Source organism: Tachypleus tridentatus, chromosome 2 (assembly GCF_004210375.1).
Source record: "Tachypleus tridentatus isolate NWPU-2018 chromosome 2, ASM421037v1, whole genome shotgun sequence".
NCBI lineage: Eukaryota > Metazoa > Arthropoda > Merostomata > Xiphosura > Limulidae > Tachypleus > Tachypleus tridentatus.
The window spans coordinates 45,880,400-45,904,810 of record NC_134826.1 but is presented as its reverse complement, the minus strand read 5'-3'; the positions used below and the strand labels follow the sequence as shown (position 1 = coordinate 45,904,810).

The 24,411-nt window shown below is 36.6% G+C and overlaps 1 protein-coding gene across 2 annotated transcripts in view; it reads left to right on the top strand.

Annotated features, from left to right (window-relative positions):
• The first annotated feature begins 3 nt into the window (after positions 1–3).
• LOC143242560 (synaptotagmin-5-like) overlaps positions 4–24,411 on the top strand; it is a 41,484-nt gene continuing 17,076 nt past the window's right edge. The window contains exon 1 of one of the 2 annotated variants that reach the window (XM_076486033.1): positions 4–261. The gene's annotated coding sequence lies outside the window, so the exon portion shown is untranslated. Of the gene's footprint in view, positions 262–1,281; positions 1,407–24,411 lie in introns of those variants that run through there. The other variant, XM_076486040.1, reaches the window with a different exon arrangement.

Below are 24,411 nucleotides of genomic sequence, written 5' to 3'. Positions count from 1 at the left end.
GCTAGGAAAGCGACTAAGATACGTCGTGAAGTTTCTGCGATTCATCAGAACGCGCTTCTATCTCGTGCTGTGTGTAGAACAGCATCATGGTGATATGGTCAACACGCTAAAAACGTAGTTATTATACTCAGCTTTCGTGGTGGAAATTAATAAAATTACAAAAATACAAGATACCAAACTCGTGAGCTATGAACGATTAGTATACGAGTAAGGCTACTAGACTGACAATAAGGAATGCTGAATCTCCAGAAATAGACTCAGGTATGTTGAGTTTTTATCATTCACGAACTTATCATGTCCTCATCAATAAAGACAGTATTCACAGATCGTAGTCTAAGATACATATGTATAATAAAAAACCAAACATACCCAAGTGAAGAAGATGAGAAAAGTTAACCCTTATTTAAAGTAGCTTTGGTGTTTTTTAACTGTCCGTCTATTCTGTTAACAAGGCGAAATGTAATACGTTTAATGTACTTACCTAATGTTACTTATCAAAAATAAGGTGAAGGATAAGCAATGTGACCTGTCGTAGAGAAATGATATCAGCCTTTGGTCTTATTTTAGAAACATACTTGTACTTCGGTATGTAAACATATATATGTATGCATGAAAAAACTGCGAAATATTACAAAAACAAATCAGTAATCTTATTTAGTTCTACGGACTGTAACAAGGCACGACATTAACAATTATCAGGGCTTCCCGAAATGATCTATTTATAATTAAAATACGAGGATACTACAGCATCTCAATAGATTTACTGAAACGCTTCTCAGTTTTTGTTGTTAAAAGTTTCGTTACTTTTTAATTCAGTCATATATATCACATAAATCTTTCTCAACTGTAGTTAAGATGTTACTCAAAGTTGTTAACTTTCCTGTTTTATCAACTTCTCGGCTTTCAGACATTTGCTGCGTTAGTCACCTGCTATCCTAATGCCAACACACTTATGCTGTAACATATGTTTTGTAATCTAACAACGTTGTGGTTGCACGTCTCTAAATCGGAAACATATACAAAGCCTTCAGTGACAAGTGATGCTTTCAAACAGTAGATACATTTTTATCTCTATCTTTAATAGTGTTTGGAAAATTTCAAACAAAATGCATTATGGGTTAATCCATAATAAGCTTCGAAAACGCCATATTTTTGCTAGAGCCTGAGGCACTCCCACCTGTGCGCAAAACACTCATCTTACTAGGATGTCATGTTTAACGTCAGGAAAGTCCTAAAACCGGAAGTGACGTTAATTTCCTACGATAGAGTACTTCCTTACATCTTGAAAGAAATTCAAAGAAAAGGACATTTATACGATATTAAATGATATCTACAAATATACGATAAACATAATAAGAACAAACGAAATTATTTATGGATTTGAACTGAAGGTAAACTCCTTAGCTGTGAGTACAACCATTTATTCATGAAGGAAATGTAAATATATTCCCATAATTATTATATGTGAATAAAAATAAATTAAAATATATGAGGGAAATTATTATTTTGCTACTTTCAAATACTCGTATATTCAAGTACTCTCACGAATATGAGCGCTGATAGCATTACGTTACTCAGTAATCTTAGTTGAACAACATACATGTTATTAGATAAGTTTATTTTATCTATTGTTGCACGGTAAATGATTTCAACAATACTGAAAGTATTCTCAAGTATAACAGAAGTTATATTTCTAACTGTTTTTAGTTTAAAAGCCGCCCGTCTTAATTTAAATAATTGTGGGTGTTTAGGCTTAAGAATTTTGGTTTTAGGACTAAGGAATTTATTTGTATATTTCGACTTCAGTTTAGTTGCGTATTTAAGTATCTAAGATGTATTTAGTGACTTTTAGTTTTTCTTTAATTGTTCAAGAATTTTGGTTTTAGTTGTCTGTTTTTATAAGTATACGTACGGTTTGTTGATTATTAAAGATTCAACTGTTAATGATATGACTAGTAATTTTGGTTCTATGTGCGTGATATGGATTGTAAAAGACATGTATAGAAAGAGAGTGAATCCCAGTAATTCTGAGTCCAACTTTCTATATATATATATCTTGTGCCACGTCAATTTACAGAAAGCAACTACACCAATATAAATATCTCAGTATGTTTCGGATGAGTAAGTAAACCCAATCAACGTGTTTTGGTCTCCATAAACGTTCTAGGTCTCACGTATTACTACTACAAATGATTGATAGATTCCTTGATTAACAAGTGTTTCCCACTATACGAAATTACTGGAGTCATCATTACGGTTAAATGAACAACGTACACAGGTCAAAATCTAGCTCCAATAAGTGGAAAAAACAACAACAACAAAATACACAAAATTTGTTTTTTGTTTATAAAGTAAATATTCTTTATATACTGAGACTTCACCCAGTTATCGCTGTATCACATACTTGTTTGTATACTAGGCCGTTGATCATAATAAAATAAAAGATAATTCATACAAAATATATGTATGTTAGCTAAGCCTAATGAACTGGCTGCGCTGATATATATAATTCTAGGTTTCAAATGAATGTGCAAACCTCAGTGAAAGTTTCTAATATGGTTAAAAGTGATTACTCGCAATTTGAAATAAATATAATTAATGACAAACTAATGTAATTATTTGGGTAGTTCGTTATTGAAATTGTTAATCTTTGACATTCGTATTTGCATTAAAGTAAAACATTATTCAGTAATTTACTAATTTTCTAAAATGTCAAGACCAAGCAAATCCTGGTAGTCAAAGCGCTCGTCTCGCAATTTATGGATTCGAATCCACTCTGAACATGCTCTCCCTTTCAGCCATGGGGCGTCATAAGTTCGATCCATCCCACTATTAATTGAAAAAGAAAAGAATGTTCCAAAAGTTGGTGGGAAGTGGTGTTGACTAGGTGTTTATCATTGATACATTGAGGGCGGCTAGCGTAGATATTGTTACCGTTGCACAAAATTCAAATCAAACAAATTTCTAAGATACTCTAACAAACCAAATCTGTCATCCTCTGACTTTTTATCTGAATACTTATAACAACTAAGTAACACTTTATTGAGTTCCGAAAATGTCTTATTTTTCTCGTTTCTTATATTTTATTATATTGTGACTTCCTTACTGAACACTGTTTAAAGGGCTTGTAGCCAATGGGAATACCTCAGTTGTGGCCCGGCATGGTCATGTGGTTAAGGCACTTCGCGGGTTCGAATCCACGTCACATCAAACATGCTCGCCCTTTCAGCCGTCGGGCATTATAATGTGACGGTCAATCCCACTGTTCGTTGGTATAAGAGTTGGCGGTGGGTGGTGATGGCTAGCTACCTTGCCATCACTGACACTGCTAAATTAGAGACGGCTGGCTCAGATAGCCCTCGTGTAACTTTGCGCGAAATTCAAAAAACAAACTTTAGTTGTAAAATTTTTCACAAAATGAAGTTTCCCAAAAATCTTATGGAAAGCGTTTGTTTTTGCTTATGATTTAAGTATAATAATTCAGAAGTTTACGTCTGTACGTAAACGCTGTTTAACCTATTGTAAGAACAGTAGATTATAAACTCGAACAAAACTCACAGTACACGTTTATTTGGGATTTCAGTACATTTTCGTAGGCGCCTGAGAGTGAATTAAATATATTAAAACAGCGATGAACATTAATCGAAAACAATGATACTTTTATCCTATTCCCCATGAAGTTGTTTAACTCTCATTATAGAGTATTTTAGTATGATTGGTTTGGAACAATTATTGCATAAGTGACGTCAATAACAGATGTGGAAGACTCATGTTTGTGAAAAATCACTTGTAGCCTGTCTGGATGAATCGCGTTCTTAGCAATACGTGTGTTATTCGTTGTTTATTTCTTTCTGTTTTGTTTTCTTCTGTTACTTTTCTGGCTTATTTAAACAACACACATGTGTTTAAGAATAACATTTAATATTGAGTGTTTTATTAATTAACTTGTACTGTAGTACCTAAGCATTTATAAATAGTGTGCAAGAATTTTGTCATTGTTTTAAGCACATACAGAATCCATTTGTTTCTTTTGTTTTTTGAAATTTGCGCAAAGCTACACGAGGGCTATCTGCCGTTCCTAATTTAGCAGTGTAAGACCAGATGGAAGGCAGCTAGTCATCACCACCTAACGCCAACTCTTAAGCTACTCGATGAAGAGTGGGATTGACCGTCAAATGATAACGCTCCCACGGCTGAAAGGGCGAGCATGTTTGTTGTGACGGTATTCGAACCCTCTGCCCTCGGATTGCGAGTCGAGTGCCCTACCCACGTGGCAATACCTGACAGAGTCGTAGAGAAAAACAGTAATGTTACCTTAGCGTTTATTTCGTTTTGTGTCTATGTCACATAAAGTCCCCCGCTAGTAGAGCGGTAAATCTACGGAGTTACAACACTAAAATCAGGGGTTCGATTTCTCTCGGTGGACACAGGGGACAGCCTGACATGGCTTTGTTATAAGAAAACACACACTATATCACATAATGGTTTTTCTGTTCCAGGATTTTAATCCAAACTTTATTGTATTAGGTTGAGGAATAATTCGTGAGCGTTTTTAAATAATTTCATTCAAGCATTACATGCAAGACTATACAATACTTCAATGCATGAACACATTACACCCAAAACATTTATTATGATACTTTATTTCATGTAATACCTAGGTATATAGTATGCATTGTTTTAAACGAAATTGCAAGAAATTAAATGCGAAAAGCAGATGGTGTCGAAAATGCTCGATTTTGTCCACTTGACATTCCATTTAATGAGCTGAAAATGAAAGCAAAAATTAAAGACATATGAAAATCAAACACACCATCTATTAGAGCAAAAAATTATCTACCAAATGACATGAAATATTTTGCGAAAGCGTTTCATTTATGAATATATTTTGTTAACTTGAAAAAACGTTCACGAATTATTCCTCAACCCAATACTTTCTATATAAATAACAAATAATGGATTTTATTTCTTCACGTAGACATCTGTGGGGAAGGGGGATTTTGGAATACTAAATGACGATATTGATGGCATGGAATTGGTTTATTGTCCACAACGCCTCTTGACATAAAAAAAAATAACTCTCGTCCCTAAGACGTGCCCGGCAATGGTCAGTTGCAAACTCTCTCTTTGTTAACCTGAAGATGACCTAGGAAGGTCGAAACATTGTTCTCTGCTTATCAGTAAAAGTGTTAATACCCATATCAGCTGTTATGAGATACATTTTTATTTCAAGTGGGTTTCTCGTCATCTATTATAAAAGATAATTGGTAAATATAGCCACCTAGTTTAGTTTTTCTCAACTGTAACAAATCCACAATTTTAGTTTGTCGTTTAGTTATGATTTAAGGCGAGTGTATGTGTGTGTGTTTTATAGCAAAGCCACAACGGGCTATCAGCTGAGCCCACTGCGGGGAATCGAACCCCTGATTGTAGCATTGTAAATTTATAGACTTACCGCTGTAGTAGCGGGGGGGGGGGGTTTAAGGCGACAAAACCACTAACAATCTACGTATCGAGAAGTGGAGATGACTTCGTGCTTAGTTGCATAAATTACCACAGAAATTACCAGAGACGTTATGGAAGGAATACACTGACGTCTCTAGATTACGTGTCAACATGACATATTACTAATCTTCGCTTGAAACACAAGAATTCTGGTAATATTTACAGCTAGCAACATACATTTGTTGAGACAAAACTATTCGATCTCCTTATACATATGTGTAAATATTGCGAATTTTATTATCTCACTGGTCAGTCACTAATTAGATGAAAATCAACATTAACTTTGCTTTAAACAGTTATTCAGAGTGAACTAAAAGCCATCTTATTGACAGATATGCTGTCTGACATAGAAAAAATCAGTACACGTGTCTCCATTGAGGCATTCTCGAAACCTTGTTAAAAGGGACTCGATATTGCTATTTATTTTAACAGTGGGGATGATATTCCTTTCTGTTTTCCATCATTACGAGCACTGGCTTATTTGCCAAGCATAGGCAAGAAGTAATTTGGTTTCAGCTCAGTAGTTTTAAATACGACAAGAGGGAATCCTCAGTAGCTGCGGCTTTTTAGATCTTTTTAAACAGGATTGGAGTAAATTAATCTAAGATACTTTTTTGTTTGTTTGTTTTCCTTTTTCATTGGTTACATTTTTGTTGGCCAGCAATACCAAGCGAGGGGTGCGTGTGTACTTCATTCAAGTTTATTACTTATCAGGTGCATGGCCAGGTGGTTAAGGGACTCGACTCGTAATCTGAGGGTTCGAATCCCCATCACATCAAACATTTTCGCCCTATCAGCCGTTCGGGCGTTATAATGTGATGGTCGATCCCACTATTCGTTGGTAAAATAGTAGCCCAAGAGTTGGCGATGGACGGTGATGACTAGCTGCCTTCCATCTAGTCTTACACTGATAAATTAGGGACGGCTAGCGCAGATATCCCTCCAGTAACTTTGCGTGAAATTAAAAAAAAACAAACAAACAAAGCTCTACAAGCCTACCTACCCTCAAACTGAAAGTCTTTGAGGCAGGATTAGAGTAAATTTACATGTAAGACTTTGGCCATTACCAAACATATCATTAAAAATGGTTTGACCTCCTGAGTCAAAAACTATAATTAGATCTCAAATCGGTCAAGGTATGACGCAGCTATGAGCTAAAAGGTTTCGCTTGAAAAGAAAAATTCGGAGTCATTCTATGAGCCGCTATGCCGTGGCTAAAAAGGTAGAGAGCAAGCTCTATTTGCGCCAGCCACTGAAGTTTGTTAGAGATCAATCACTAACTGCATTTCTAGATGTCTCTCGTGAAATATGAGAATATTTTAGAAAACTGAACAAGTGACAAATAAATTTGGATATAGGTAAATCCACTTACCAGGGCTTAAAGAACGATCTCTCGTAAATCTAGAGAACTGTTTACCCACAAGTAGTTTGTTCTCTTAAGATTTCCGTTTCTACAAAACATGAACAAAAACGACACGAAATATACTTGTTTTCTAAAGTTTACTATTTTCATTTGTTCCAACATGTGATCTTACAACAGAATGCACTAAGGATGTTTTGGTTTGGAATTTCTTACAAAGCCGCATGAGAGCTATCTGAGCTAGCCGTCCCTAATTTAGCAGTTTAAGACTAGAGGAAAGGCAGCTAGTCATCGCCACCCACCGCCAACTCTTGGGCTACTCTTTTACCAATGAATAGTTGGATTGGCCGTCACATTATAACATTCCTTAATTCAGGTGATTTGGTCTTTAAATGTTAATATTACATCGTTTTAAAACGTTACACATTATCATGAAACTCATAGCGTAATCATTGCTATAAAGAAGTAAGGATTTATGAAACAAATTAAAAAACAAGAAAGAATCTTTGACAAATTTACAATGCTAGTATGATCCGGTATATCACACATGCTCGTCTTTTCAGCCGTGGAGGCGTTTTAATGTCAATTGTATAGCTTTGGGCGAAATTCAAAAACAAACAAAGGCCAGTTTAAAAAGTTTTCCACATGCCCTGGTCCAAATCATGCAGCGTCATCAAGGAAGATTCTCATTAGAAGACTAACCAAGGTAAGACTTACAGTCACACCTCCCGTTCAACCGTTGAAAAGTTCAAGTAGCCGTAGAATAAAACGAGTATTCTTGATAACTCATACAAAGACATACCAATCAAGAAGTCGCTATCTGTGCGATTGAACTGTTGAAAGGGACGTCGAGAAACCGTTCTCTTTGTACTGTAGATGGATTTTGGAAAGCACATAAGAAGGAATGTCGTGATTTAGACATGACAGCCTTGCGATGGAGCCTTTTGTAACGGAAACTAAACTGCATGGCTAATGTATGTAGGCATAACCTGAAGTGGCGACTTGAGCAGTAAGATTTCAAAACTGTTTAAACATAACGTAGCTAAACCCATTAATTTTCCAAAAATTAATAGTTTTAACTGCTGTTCGTTTGTAAACATATTCGTTCTCATATTTTGGCTAAACTGTGTTTTAGTTATTTTGTTTATTGGTAGGTAAACAGATTGTTTTGCTTGCTTAGAAATATCGCGAACAGATACGCTTAGTAGTTTACAATTTTGAACTTACAGACGAAGAGGAAGGTATATAGTCTACGTCATCTATTGCCACCTGATTGAATGGCGGGATTTGATTGAAGCGCATCCACGACCAAAAGTACGAAGCGCGAGTTTTGTGACAATGGACAAACCAAAGGGGTATTAGTAGGATGTTTATCAGCAGTGTAACGTTTTATCTCCCTTTCCAGTATAAAAACCGACTCACTTTAACCACTAGTATTACTAGGAATGAAGTGTTATGGGTTTATTATCATTATTGTGAAACAACACATTTTTCTCTGATTAAAGAAAAAGAGAGATGAAACGTCGTTTGGTAATCACGCTTTAAGTGAAACGTTTTGTGTTAGTTAACAAGGCCCTTTTTTAGAAGAGAGTTTACATCAAAAGCATAGAAAATGAACTTCGCCTTTTGACACTCCTTCATCAAGGAAAAAAAAATCTTAGACATGAAGTGGATGGAATATCAATCAGTACACTTAGGTGTGTGTGAACGTGTGCAATTTTACCTCCACATTTCGAAGTTGATACTATATCAGCATACTAAGCATAGTCAGGAAGTGCCTAACTTGGTACTGTCCAAACATTATTCCTTCATGGTTAGAAGTTGCTATATATATATGTATATATAGATCCATTAACCCACCCTCAATGGCACGGCGATATGTTTGCGGATTTACAACAGATAGCCCATTGTGTAGTTTTTTTGCTTAATTACAAACAAAGATATACAGACACTGCAGGAGAACTCGTTTAGTAACTCCGTACATAACAGGCATACAACGCCAGAAACCGGGTTTCGATACCCGTGGGGGCACAGCACAGAAACTTAGCTCACTCTGTGTTTTATAGAATGCATACAAAAAAAGAACACATATTCTTACTGTGAACCATAATACATTTTAGTTTGGTATTGTGCTGTTTCGAGATTTATTTGTCAATGGTTACAACTTCGAGATTTATTTTTCAGTGGTTACAGCTTTGGGATTTATTGTCAGTGGTTACAACTTCGGGATTTATTTGTCAATCATTACAACTTCGTGATTTATTTGCCAAAGGTTACAGCTTCGGGATTTATTTGTCAATGGTTACAACTTTGCGATTTATTTGTCAATGGTTACAACTTCGGGATTTATTTGTCAACGGTTACAACTGATGAAGAGACTCTAATTTGCTATCTACAAATTTTGTAATGCATAATTTTGTTTTTAATAAATAATATTTGTTTTCACATGAAAAAAAAAATCCCCATCTCTTCTTTTTCAACCCAACATTTTGGTTTTAAGCTTTGGACGATTAAACTTTGTATTTTTGCCTTATAGTTTAACGTTTAGTTTATACTCGTTTATCAGTGCGTTGCAGTAACTAAAGACACTCGAGACTATCTAACTTTCTTATTGCTTTTCCAGTAGAACATTAGTCTAATATTAATAAGAATGTATAAGTTAGTAGACGACACGCAGTCATTAACCTAACGACATAATACTCATGAGAGTCATTATTATGTCAATATTTAGCCTCCATGGTAGCGATGTTTGTAAATGAAACGAGCTGACTAACTTATCACGCAGTTAACAAACCCATTAGTGTTCCGCCACAATATAGTTCCAATGCGCACGTGACTTATTATAACCAAAGTCACTCTCCGTTTTTATGATTTATGTATAGAGAAACCGCGACAAAGTCTAACGTTGTGAGAATGGTTTATTCTGAAGAGAACTACTAAGTGATTAAAAATATAATTCATTTAAAGTCTAAAATATCAAATCACGTTGGCTATGCTGTGACTTTTATAAATGTTTTTTTAAAGTGCTTATGAAGCCATAGAATGTTTCTTTTACTGCGCTTCGATTCGAAGTCCAAACATGCTCGCCCCTTTAGCCGTGGGGGCGTTATAAAGTTACAGTCAATCCCACTATTCGTTGGTAAAAGAGTAACTAAAGAGATGGCGGTGGGTGGTGATGACTAGCTGCCTTCCCTCTAGTATTACATTGCTAACTTAGGGATGTCTAGCGCAGGTAGCCCTCGTGTAGATTTGTGCGAAATTTAAACCAAATTGATTTGAAGTTGAACAAATATTGTACACAAGTCAACAGAATAACATATTCACTTGAGTGTTTGTGATAGTATTATTTTACAACTAAACGTTACAAACATTTTATATACCTGAAATCAATTATAAATTTCGACATTTTATCATTTACTAGTAGAAGTACCTGTCCGTTGGACAGGTGAAATAAAAAATCGTTTGTAACAAAGGATAAATAATTGTGTTTATTTTTTTTAACATGATAAACATTAACAGTATAATAAAATACATAAAGGTACTAATAATGAAAAGCAAATCGTTTTCAAGAAATCTAACGTTAAACAGTGCTTACATAGTTCACTCTACAATATTGGTAGTTTTTTTTCCGAAATTAGGTGTGAAATGACCTTCCTCGTGCCACCATGTATCATTATGTCAAGTTGTACTGATTTGGTAGTTTTCCAAAATTAGATATGAAATTATATGCGGGTCTAACCCTCCTTATGACCTTCGTCGTATCACCCTGTATCCTGTGTCAAGTTTGGTGCTGTTTGGTCAAAGAATGTGGAAACGTAGAAGGAACAGATACACGCAGACATTAACGTTTATTCATATAGATCTGCACAGTGAATGTGTCGTGTTGTGAGACTTCGCCATATGTTTTACGTACAAACTGCCCGGGTATTATCATCCAGTCTCACGATTTGTCAGGCATTTGCTAGATTTCTCTTTTGCTGTTGTTCCTATATAATTGCTTGATAACATTATCTGTTAGAAATTATCAAAGTGTTTAAGGCGGAAAATACACGATGTTAAAGTTGGTCGGATGTTGGAAAATGGACAAACACAGGTACAAGTCGACGACGGACTTACAGTGCTAAAATCCAGGGTTTGATTCCCCGCAGTAGACATAGAAGATAGCTTTGCTTGAAAACAAACAAACAAACGAATAATCCAGAGAAGATTGTACAAGTCAAGTACGCCACGTAACGACCACTGTCTACATAAACATAGCCGTTAGGAATTGTAAGTTTACTGCGCTTAGATTCAGTATTGACTTCAATGTGTGTGTAATTCATAGCAAAAACCTATCAGGCTATTTGATGTATCGACCGAAGAGCAGCTAATCCCTGATTTTAGCGTTGTAAATTCGCAGATTTACCATCGTCTCACCGGGCTGAGTGGATGTGGATTTCAGAACAGCAACTAAAAGCGTAAAGAAAATGAACATGACGAATTGATTAAATAATAAATTAGATAACATTGCTAATATTCGATCAATAGTTATTGATGGCGGAATGGTAAGAAACAGACTTTACGAGATTATTTTCGCGAAGACCTGTTTGATTCCTGCAGTTGACTGCTCAACTCATTTGGGCTTTGTCTGGAAACAAGAATTGGCAGAAACGAAACTGGACAATTTTGCTCTTAACGTGTAGTTTTAATTCCATGTTTTTACAGATGCTTAATAGATTCTTGCGAACTGCTGGATCGATCTTCATCAAACCTGACACGGCCCTCAGGGCAGTGACTTAAGGGGCTTGCCATTCAAATTTGACTCTCTTACACGTCATCCCTGGGGGCCTATCTGTCTTTCTCTTGCGTTGAAATAGGTACTTTAACTAGCAATCAAAATTAAATACCTTATATTTATGAGTTTACATTTGCTGTATGGTTGTGTTTTGTGCTCCTAGCGGAATAACGAATAGTCGTATAATCTGAGGTAGTAAGAGTGTAAGGTGTTCGATGGCTATTTCAATGAATAGTGTGATGCTGTCTTCTTGGATTTGAGGGTTTTAGTACTGTGTTAGAAATTCGTAAGAAATGTTTCTGGCTTCTATTATTTTAGTTGTGCTTTCATTTTGTTGTGTGTCTGCGTTTTTTTTTATTCGGGTGTATCGTGAATTTGAATGAGTGTTTTAGTTGAAGGTTTTGAATTTCGCGTGAAGTTACTCGAGGGCTGTCTGCGGTAACAGTCCCTAATTTAACAGTGAAATACTAGAGGAAAGGCAGCTAGTCAATCCCACTAACTGTCAACTCTTCGGCTACCCTTTTACCAACTAATAGTGGGATTAACCGTCACGTATGACGCCTATACGGCTGAAAGTGAGAACATGTTTGGTATGACGGGGATTCGAATCTGCGACTCACATATTGCGACTCGAGCGCCCTAATCACCAGGCCATACCAGGCCTGCTTAAAGATCGCTTCATTCTATTCCAGACATTAAATGAACTTGATCAGCTGACGATCTACGGGAGACTTGTAGTATTACAACATATGTAAGTTTATTCGACATTAGTTGTCAAGCGTCAAAAGAAATACAAGTAACTTAATTTTAAAGAGAACAAATCACATGAGTTTAGTTAACAGGTGCTTCAGTGAACCAAAGTGCACAACTTCTCTCTCTTACAATAAGAAAGGCTATCGTAGCATGGCGACAATCCCGAAGGTTCGTCAATGACAATTTGTTCAGTGATTTGCCAGTTATGAACGGTCACACAGGCATAGGCTTTTAAACCATTAGCTGTCATATTGCGCCCTTGACATGTTCGACTTTTTGGCATGTGAGAATACATTAGTAGGCAGATCATAAGCAGTTCTAAAATTAAAGTCGGAACCATGTATTTTAAAACCGCTCTCACTAGATATATGTATGTTTGTCCGGGACCTGTAGATATAACGAACGGTAATATTTTCAATACATATATAACTGGAATATCCAATCTAATAACTTCAAATTAAAAAAAAAAATAAACCTAATAAAAAAGGCCCAGCACGGCTAGATGGTTAGGAGGCGTTTGGTTCGCGCTCTGAGGGTCGCGGGTTCGAATCCCCGCCCTATCAAATATGCTCGCCCTTTCAGCCGTTGAGACGTTATTATGTACAGCCAATTTCACTACTCGTTGGTTAAAGAGTAGCCCTAGAGTTGGCCGTAGATGATGATGACTAGCTGCCTTCCCTTTAGTCTCATACTGCTAAATTAGGAACGGCTAGCGCAGATAAAAATGTATCCTCAAGACGGCTGATATGGGTATTAACACTTTAATTACAATAACGTGCAGAACAAGGTTTCGATCTTAGGTTATCTCCTCGTCATCACGAATTACTTCACCACGCCTAGCGCAGATAGCTCTCGTGTAGCTTTGCACGATATTCAAAAACAAACAATATTTTCAATAAATATATATTTAACTAAAATATCCATTCTCATAACTTAAAATTAAGACAAATTATTTCTAGTAAAGAAGTAGTGTATTGACAGGCAGATGGTTTAACAAGCTGACAAATATATAAACTAATTTTAATTAAACTTCTGTAAGAGTATGTAGCATCATTAATAGTTATTAACAAGGCAGCGTTGTGTTAAATGAAGAAACGAGACTATTGTTTGAAGGTTTTATTGATATAAATTAATGTTGACTTCTTAGTGAGAGGTTTATTTCCCTTAACGCTGAAACCTCTCTAAATTAGAAGTTAATAACGTTGCAGCATGCATGTCACGCTCCCTGGTCATTGCCCCATTATCACAAAGAGCTTTATTGGCGGAAGTATAATATGTACAGAACAAAATAAAGCATTTTATTACATGCTACTGGGCCCGGCATGGCCAAGCGTGTTAAGGCGTGCGACTCGTAATCTGAGGATCGCGGGTTCGCATTCCCGTCGCACCAAACATGCTCGCCCTTTCAGCTCTGGGGGCGTTATAATGTTACGGTCAATCTCACTATTCGTTGGTAAAAGAGTAGCCCAAGAGTTGGCGGTGGGTGGTGATGACTAGCTGCCTTCCCTCTAATCTTATACTGCTAAATTAGGGACGGCTATCACAGATAGCCCTCGAGTAGCTTTGTGCGAAATTCAAAAACATACATGCTACTAGGGAATAGGTTAGTCACAGGACAAACCGATGTAGTTGTTATATTAATTATGTCAAGAAGTTTTGACCCTTCTTCTTCAGGGATAACGATTTACCCCTGGAGAAGAAAAGTCCTATTATAAAGTTTTTATCATAGCTACATTAGAATAATTTAACTGATACGACAGTATAATAAACTCTGAAATACAGTATTTGGAAGAGGTGTGTACCAACGGACGAGCGGTCAAGTTTTGACCAGAATTGGAAGAAAGTGTGTTGTCATTAGTCAAACAGCACGTCTGTTTCTTTGTTTCGAAATTCGTGCAAAACTACACGAGGGCTATGTGCACTAGCCATCCTTAACTTAGTCTTAACGTAAGACTAGAGGGAAGGCAGCTAGTCATCACCACCCACCGCCAACTCTTAGGTTGCTCTTTTTCCAACGAATAGTAGAATTGATCGTAACCTTATAACACCCCCACGGCTGAAAGGGCGAGCATGGTTGTTGTGACGGGGATTCGATCCCGCGACCCTCAGATTACGAGTCGCCCAAATCACCTTGCCCTATAGTATAAACAGAGGTGTTTGTAAAATGGTGTTGCATTATACCGAGCTCTATAGTTATTTCATTTTTATTTATTGAGGGAAAAGAAATCCGTAAAAATTATTTAGAAAAATGTTGTAAAGTAATCAGATTTACAAAGCTTATTACTGTTTGTAAGATTTGGTGTGCGGCGGCGCTAAGATTCAACAGACTCTGTGAGTGGCACTAAGCCTAAATCTTCTCCTACTTACCGCTTGATCGCACTGCATATAAGGGCGTGTTACATAACCTCGAAAGTAATCAACACGCACTTTATTGATCGTCCCTTGCATTCTATATAATGACACTACTTTAAAATATCCTGTCAGAAAATGCTTATTTGTGTAATAACATACTCACATGTGATGTCATCACTTTGAAAACTCACAATATATAATTGTTTTGATAATTTTTTTCTTTATTATGGGGTAATGCTTAATTCATTTACAGCTTTAGGGCTTGAACTTAGATAATATTTTAGTCATCTTGGTGGGGCACTTAACACGCAGAAGTTTGACTCAGATCGTTCACTTTAGGAAATGCATTGATATAATCTAAACATATCCTGATATGGAACCACGTTCAAACTAATCCCTGCTATGAAATGAATTATATTTTATGTTTGATGCTGAAATATGTCCAGCGATGATCGCTGTGGCTCTAAACAGATTTAAATGGTAATACCAAATTCAAGGAAATTATTAAAGATAGTTGTTGTTGTTGTTTTTGAATTAAGCACAAAGCTACATAATGGACTATCTGTGCTCTGCCCACCACGGGTATCGAAACCCAGATTTTAGCGTTGTAAGTCCGCAGACATACCGCTGAGCCACTGAGGAGCTATTAAAAACAAACTACCTGTACATTTAGGGACGCCAGACACAGAATAGAGCCTGTAAATGTATAATTCTTTAAGTCATTTAACGTCATATTAGTTTTATTCTAATAAACCACAATGTTAGTGTTGACAAGTAAACAAGGTTGTTAAGCAATAAAGTTCGTATTTTTCTGTCTTAGCTACAATGTAACTTTAATCGTATACATAACAGCAAGGCCCGGCATGGCGAGGTGGTTAAGGCACTCGATTCTTAATCCGAGGTTCGCGGGTTCGAATCCCCGTCACAACAGACATGCTAGCCCTTTCAACCGTGGGGACGTTATAATGTGACGTTCAATCCCACTATTCGTTGGTAAAAGAGTAGCCCAGGTGTTGGCGGTGGGTTGTGATGACTAGCTGCCTTCCCTCTAGTCTTACACTGCTAAATTAGGGACGGCTAGCGCTGATAGCCCTCATGTAGCTTTGCACAAAATTCATAACAGTAACACTATAAAGTTTAGCCTAAAATTTTACCTTAACAATCAGTTGACTTTGTGTGTAAATTAATTATCCATCATGAGATATAAACATGAAATCTTCACCAGGCGTCAAATCTATTGCTTTGCATCATCTGTAGATGATGTTAAACTAACCTAAAGAGCACAGATATAACTGATACTTTACTTGGCTAACTTTTCCAGAAGTATGATGAAACAACATTTAGTTTATTCTATAGATTTGATATAAACCCTTGAGGTTCCTTGCATATCTTATGAATTTGGAAAACATATATTACAACTGTTCATAAAAATATATGGAGGGGTAAGCATGCATAAGGTGAGGTAAACAACACCTTTAGATATCCCATTATTTGATATTTGAACAAATCAATGACAGTTATAACAAAAGAATTACTGTACTGTAAACGGCATGGTCACTTTCTAATGACTGTGATGTCGTATTACTTTTATTCAAATTTATAGTCAGTAGTTAGTCCTGAAATCATATTTTCCTTCACAGCAACAAAGAGCGGTGCACTTACACAGTTTTCTGCATGCTTTCTTACAGTCACATTGTCTCAACTTGTAGTACTTATCTCGAGCTTGGTCAAGAGTTGTCCATCTTGGCTTTTAGGGTGACCAATCTGTCCGTTTCCAAACGCAGTCATCTGGCCTTGGTGACTATGGATTATTTTGCTGCAGCTGGCCCCATGCGTGACCTTCTTGGTGTGCCGTACGTAAGGTGTGCTGTTTGAGAGTTTCCTGTGCTGGTGAGACACTCTCCAAGACCGGTGACGTCCTCGAGAACAGACGCTGTTTTGTCCCATTGACGGTGCAAAATACACTAGTTATGTCATATAACAGAAGCATAAACTTTTACAGTATCGAAAGGATATTTTTAGTGATGTGTGTTGAAGTTTCTGCTATTTCCAGAAATGCATTTATGACACGTCTATAAATATATTATATATGTCCCAAGCTGTCTTTTTGCTTTTCGCAACAAAGAAAGGAGTCACATCGCAAACCGTGAAAGCATGGAACATTGTCAGTGCCTTTGCCTTTCATGGACCCGAGGTAGTTGCAATTTTATGTGTTGCAATAAACTTGTGGTACTTTGTTATTGCAAATTATACCTACATCTCAGTTATTGGAATGTCTTATAAGTTGAATACAATGATGACGACCACATTTGTATCTGCTGTCTTTATCTTAAATTTCTGGTGACCATTATATGCTGCATCTGATAAATATGACATCAAATGAGTATCAGATTCCTCGTGTGAGCATGGTTCGATATCATTTTTCCTCCCTACCAGAGATACATACTGCTTTTTCTCCTATGGTGTTGTACATTTCTTTGCCTTCTACATCAAAGGAGGCAATCCATTCTTCCAACAGTTGAAAAATTCAGCTTTGGTTTCGTTGACGCAATGTGAAAGCTACCTTCTTTCTTATTCCTTTGTCTTTTTCCTGTCGTTGCTGCCTTTAGGCTGTCTTGGATGTAGGTATCCCAAATAATGTCCAGTCTGTCCACGTTTTTTGTAGCTGATACAAGTTATATGGCAGGAACAATGTGCTTACGCATAGATATATTTTTGAGATTCCTGATGGCAGTTTTTGAACAATCACAGCACCAACCAACACCATTGCTGTCACTTGTGGCGTTGAATCTGAAGGTTTTGCTTGTGCCTCAAGTTCTACATGGTCTGCTTTGTTGCCATTTCGTATTTCTCCAATCTTGGACAATGAAGGAGGCCATGGATGTTTCTCATGCTTGAAGAAATCATCAAGGTTACCTTCCTGAGATTGGCATACAATGTAAAATTTTGAGAATAAAGTACAGTTACCATTTAATGCTAAATCTTGGGCCATCTCCCTTGGAGGAGCCTTTTCCTAGAGGACAATGGCAATTTGTCCTTTGAAATTGTTTCCTCAGTTGGTTTGGCATGCTCAACAAACTCATCTTACTGACTCTGTTCCAGTTTGTGTACACTTTTTACAGTCCCCACTACGTTTGAGTCTATAATACTTTTTGTGTCCAAAGGTAGGAGATCGCTACTATCCTCACTGAAAGAGTTTCCTGTGTCACCTTTGTTTGTGTTTGAATTTCGCGCAAAGCTACACGAGGGCTATCTGCACTAGCCATCACTAATTTAGCAGTGTAATACTACAGAGAAGGCAGCTAGCCATCACCATCCACTGCAAACTCTTGGGCTACTCCTTTACCAAGGAATGGTAAGATTGTCTGTCACATTATAACGCCCCATGGCTGAAAGGGATAGCATGTTTGGTGTAACGGGGATTCGAACCCTCGACCCCCCAATTGCGAATCGAACGCCTTAACCACCTGACCATGCCGGACTTCTGTCACCTTGAAAAAAAAAAGACTTGTGCTCCTGGGACTTATTGATTAAGCTTTGTGGATTCCTTGATGCTGACAATCTCTTCAAATTCCTAAAAAATTCTGGATACTTCTGGATCTGCTGTCATCCATTGTTGTAGTTTTGCAAGGTTTACTGCTAACCCCACTGCACTTTCATCAACTTTAATGAGAGCATTGATCATTTATAAGCCTTTTTTAGCACCAGAGCAGGAAAAGAACATTTTGTTGTGTGCCACAAATGCTCCTTGGTATACTGCTGAGTACCTCTCTGGTAATGAACACATATCTCGTATGTAACCTGATAGCTAGCGGCTATAGTTGACATGATCTAGGCCGTCTATCCATGCCATCAGTTGTACAGGTGATTCCGGGTACTTGGGGAAGTTGCTTGTCTGAATGATCCCATGAGCTGGAGTATGCACAATTCCAACTCGAAAATAAATGATTAATATTGAACCTGGAGTTACTCAGTTGATATCTCCTTACTCTATGGTGTGAAATTCAAGGGTTACTCCCTGTTTGGGACATTTTTTGATACCTATCATGTGCCTGTTGCTGCAGGATGTAGGGGTAACGGATGCGATTTGTTGGGTATGCATGGTCCTAGTGAAACGTGTAGCTTTGACCATAGACTCAGATATTCCTCTTGTAGCAATACCAACAGAGCAGATTACAGTTGTACAACCACTATCTTTAAGCTAGTCCTCCAAGATTTTAATACAATAATTTCAACATGCAGTCCACCAAACATGATGAAAAACTTGTGCTCATGAAGAGCGTCAGAAAAGTTTCCTTGTATAATTTGAGCAATCCCACAATCCCACAGACCCTCAGAGTCCGATTCGAGCGCTTTATCTACCTGGTTATGCTGATCCAGCGTCAAGATAACGATCGGATTAGCTTGACAGTCTTAGTTTAATTAGTGTTTGATTTTTCCCGTCAATTACAAGCAAACTCTAGTCATGCAGTAATTGTTATGAAAGTACACTGTATTCTCTCACTTCATGAAGCACTAATTTGTTTCAATAATCGCAGAGATCCTAAAGCAAAACAACTGCTGAAATCAAAATCCTAGCACTTAGAAATAGTGACTTTTCACGAACAAAATTAGAATAAAAAAGAATTTCTTAAACTCCGTTCGTTCCTGAGGAATATCCTAACTGTCCTCAAAAACACAGGCAGTTTTTGTCAGTAGTATACACGTGTGTATTTGTTCGTAATCGCTCATATTTTTTTTCCTAAAGTAAACAGCTATGGATATTATTATTATTTCCACATGTTCAAATTAAGCGGTTTGATTTAGTATATTGTGATATGACTTTTACTTGTTTTCTTTCTATTAATGAAGTACTTAAACATTTTACGGCAGTATTTCATGTACAATGGAATCGGGGTATGGGATATAACCAGGTCCCAAAGAATCAGTCTTTGAGAAATCGACTGAGTCGGGTTTATATAATACTTAAAAATGAAACACATGAGCATTTAAAAACTGATAGGACATAATACAGAGACCAAAAGTGAAACTCGACTGTCAAAGCCCTCCATTGGTTAAGTGGTAAGCCTTTGGACTAATAACGCTAAAATTGGGTTTTACTACCCGTAGTACAGATATTCCACTGCGTAGGTTTGCGCTTAACAACAGAGAGTTTGTTTGTTTGTTTGTTTGTTTTTGAATTTCGCACAAAGCTACTCGAGGGCTATCTGTGCTAGCCGTCCTTATTTTGTAGTGTAAGACTAGAGGAAAGGCAGCTAGTTATCACCACCCACCGCCAACTCTTGGACTACTCTTTTACCAACGAATAGTGGGATTGACCGTCAAATTATAACGGCCCCCACGGCTGAAAGGGCGAGCATATTTGGCGCGACGGGGATGCGAACCCGCGACCCGCAGATTACGAGTCACACGCCTTAACACGCTTGGCCATGCCGGGCCCAACAACAGAGAGATTAATGTGGGTTTACTTTAGGGTAAACATTAGATACGCTCATAACTGAAGTGATTTCCTTTCATTTTTGTTCCCAAAGCTTTAAGTATTTTATTTATGGTAAGGCATAGGAGTTAATAGGTAACAACTGCGAAGGTTCAGTGTCGTCAGTAAAGGGAAAATATGTATGTAGTTCACACGCCTCATAAAGGTTTTCATTAGTAATTTGTGGTCAATAAACTCAGACGTAATGCTTCATTCGGAGTTACTTTGGGGTTCTATGGCGCAATAGACTCGAGTAACTCATTACAACAACAGGCTTAGGCGGGTTTGATGCAAAACAATATATAAACAAGAATCGAACATGTGGCTATTTAACGATGTGGTTAGTTAGCTGAGAAGAATTTCGATAATCCTTCGAACCGTTAGGTTACTTAGGAAACACCACAGTTCTTGCTATAAACATCTAGACAACTGTCTCGTAAAAACTCCGAGTCTCGCCAGATTAGACGCTGGGTAATGATGAAAGACATATGTAACAAAAATAAATGAAATGGTAATCATAATTGATGGTCTGTCGTAGTAGTATCGTTTTGTTATGTTGTATTTTTTGTATTACTTCTGCACTGTGTATATAAAGTCGTGTATTAAGACAAATACTTAATGTACAAGAGGATAAAGGATATACTTCTATATTACTGTATGGCCAAAAATATATTTACCTCCCAGATTCATGAGAGCGCCCGTGTTTAGGGGGCAGCAATATATTTGAAAATGAGGTAAAATGTATTAAATGCGTGAAAGCTGTAAATACGTAGCCTAATTACCACAAATCTTGTTTGTTTTTCTGAGGGGGATTATAGTTGGTTTGAACAAACAAACAGGATTTCAACCTTATCACTCGAGTGTGGAAATATTTTAATTTACGTTAAAGCTGAAAGTTTTAAGAATTCCGTTGATCTAACGAAGAGGCTTTCCAATAGTAACTTTTTGTTACTTGTATTTATAGGCAAAGCTATTAAATCTATCCGCCGCCGTCCCCAGTTTTGATCTACTTACAAGAGGGAAGTTAGCAGCTCCCTACTTCTCACCCAATCAAACTGACTGTTACTCTTATGACGCTTAAAGTTTGCTCGTTTATTATTAAGCACAAAGCTATAAAATGAGGAATTTGGGCTCTATGCCCACCGTAAGTATGAACCACTGAAGGAAGCTCAGTAAGTATTTTGTGGTGGTGTACAGTTTAGAATCAGGCTCGTCAGCTGCGAGATGTAGAGCTTTACCACAATGTCAGCCCCAACTCAGCTGTATTATTACACTCACTGTTTGTTACTTATAAACGTGTTCCCTTATATTTAGGCACGAAGTTACACAAAGGGCAATCTGTGCTCTGTCCACCGCAGGTATCGAAACCCGGTTTATAGCATAGTAAGTCCGCAGATATACCTCTGTGTCACTGTCACTTATAAGTTAAACGGCGCTTTTCAACCGAACCGAATCGTATAAAATAGTTAACTTTTGTAATGTCGAATATTAAGACTTTCGTCATTTCAAAATAAAAATAATGAACTCTAAACGTACAATGCTGGAAGTCATTATTGAAAATGGTGAGAAAAGAAAAGTATGAAAAGTAAGAACTATCCTTTTATTGTGTGAAATTTAACTACATCGGAATACATTCACATGTTGATAGGTTACACCATGATTGGTTATCATTCAACCAATCAGAAAGTGCTACCACAGTAGAAAGACTATAAATTTACATATTATCATAACATAGCCCAGACGTATTAGTGTAGATTCAATCATGGCTCTCAGGCTGGAACATCGCATGAGAAGAATGATGAAACTAAAGTTTTAGTTGACCCAGGATACGTCATACAAAAGATGATTTATAGCTTTTGTGCATCAATATAGGAGTTGTACGCAAGACTCCGAAGAAAGTACGCGAAACTCGCATTGTTAGTAACAGAAATGGTCTACGTAAAAACAGAAGTTGTGTTAATCACCTCAGGGTTTGTATTTACGAAGTTCACGAGTGTTGAGTACATATCTTGCCAAAAACCTTGCTGTAAACATAGGTGTGAATATAATATCGAGAACTCTAAGGTTCACATCAGTGCAAAGTGGTTTCAACGAGCTGCTAGACAACTGCTATTGAGAAGATATAACCAAACAGCAGAAATGGGTATCGAACTATCAAAAGTGGAATGAACAACACTTAGAGCCACGAATTGTTCAGCAACAATTAACGATAGTAACAATGCAGCAGTACACGATTGGATCTACGTCAGCATTGTTGGTGATCTTTACAAAATTGATGGCACCCTGACTACTGACAAGTACAGGAAAATTCTTCACAAAAGACGGAAAAAATAATATTGACCATGTTCACCATAGAATGCTTTACGACCAGTTTCATTATATATATATACGTATATTTGTAGGAATTACAGTGTTCGAAAGTGAGAATTAAAAGTATCGCTCGTAACATTCATCATTTAAAGCAACATTTCATAATAAACTTTAGTTTTCTGAAGAAAAGCATTCCAAATGACCACCTAATCCTTATCGCACATAAAAATCTAGATCAAATAATACATACAAAAATAAGCACGAAGAGGGTTCATTTAGGCTTGGTGTTAAATGTGTTGTTAGTCCTTTACTAAGAATATTACAAATAAAGGAGACTATATGAATTATACATTTGGAACCGATCCTAAAAATGTCTTGTGTAATGATTTATATTTATTGGTAAAATATTTTTGTAGGCTAAATCTTAGTTGTTTTTTTTAAATTTAGATGTTTTCTTTGGAGCTTAAAAATTCTTGATGAAGTCACATAAATGTAGTAACTTTGACGAATATCTAGAAGTAAGGCATCAGGTATAAATACAAATTAGTACAGCGCAGTAACAAAAATATTCAAAGTGAAGTATTCAGCGTGGGAATGCCAATTAGTTATTAATCGAATGTTAGTTGTTTTCAGTCGGTAAAATTCTGGTCATTTTAAGGAGCATTTAGTTTTAGTGAAGTGTTAAGATAATTTTATTACGAATATTCTTACTCGATCGATACATGAAACTGTACAAAAAACTTATTAAGACATTATTAGTCTTAGTACCATTAGTGAATAAATTTCTGTTGAATTTGAAAGTGAAAATGAATTTGTCATCTTAGACTTGTAGAAATAAACTAATTCGTTATAGTTACGTGGGCTAAATTTAGCCTTATTTTTATCAAATAGTTTTAAAATCTATCTCAATGAAAGAATATATCGCAAGAATGCAGCTGCTCCATGCTTGTGGATTTCTTTTCTTCACCAAAACGTGAACTTCAGTGAAGAAAAGATGACCTAGAGACCTAGTCTATTCTTCGATTAGGTACTTCTTTGTCAAGTAATTATAATTTTATTAAAGCTAAGTAGATTCAAGATTAATTAAGCATATTTGAAAAAAGCAGCTATAAAAGGGCATAATTACCTAAAGTTACTTGTACTTTATATTATCAAATATCATTTGGAGAAAAAGGTTGTTTTATTTGAACATATTTTTAGATAGACAAAAGTTAAGGCAGACGTTTAACGTTATCAGCATAAACCTTAATCAAAGATTAATAAGAAATATAAGTGAACATCTTGGAGCTTTGCACAAATGAATTGAAAACACTTGAAATAAAAACGTAATTACCTATTTTTCCGGCTCGGTATGACCCGGTGGTTAAGACATTCGACTCGTAATCCACAGGTCGCAAGTTCGAATCCCCGTAATAACAAACATGCTTGCCCGTGGGGGTGTTATATTGTGACGGTCAATTCGTTGATTAAAGAGTAGCCCAAGAGTTGACAGTGGGTGGGCAGTGTAGCTTTAAGCGAATTTCAAAAGCAAACTAACAATTATTTTCTGTCGCAAACTGCAATAAAATATATGATGCTCAGACCCTATCATATAGATATAAAAATATGTATATTTGTGAGAGGGCAGCACAAGCTGTTAGTGAAATGTGCAACCAAGTTATCTTGCTTCTTAGAGTTTATGCTTGGTTAGATCGACATTAAGGTTCAAACTAGACATTATTCGCGATTATTTCATTCCAGTAAGTCACTTATGACGACACAAAAACACATCCTCACCTAGCACCTATATGAACTCAATCTAAATAACTTGATTTTCTATTATAAGAAAGAAGTATGTTATAGCATATTTATAAGATTCCACAGAACTCTCGTTGGATGAAT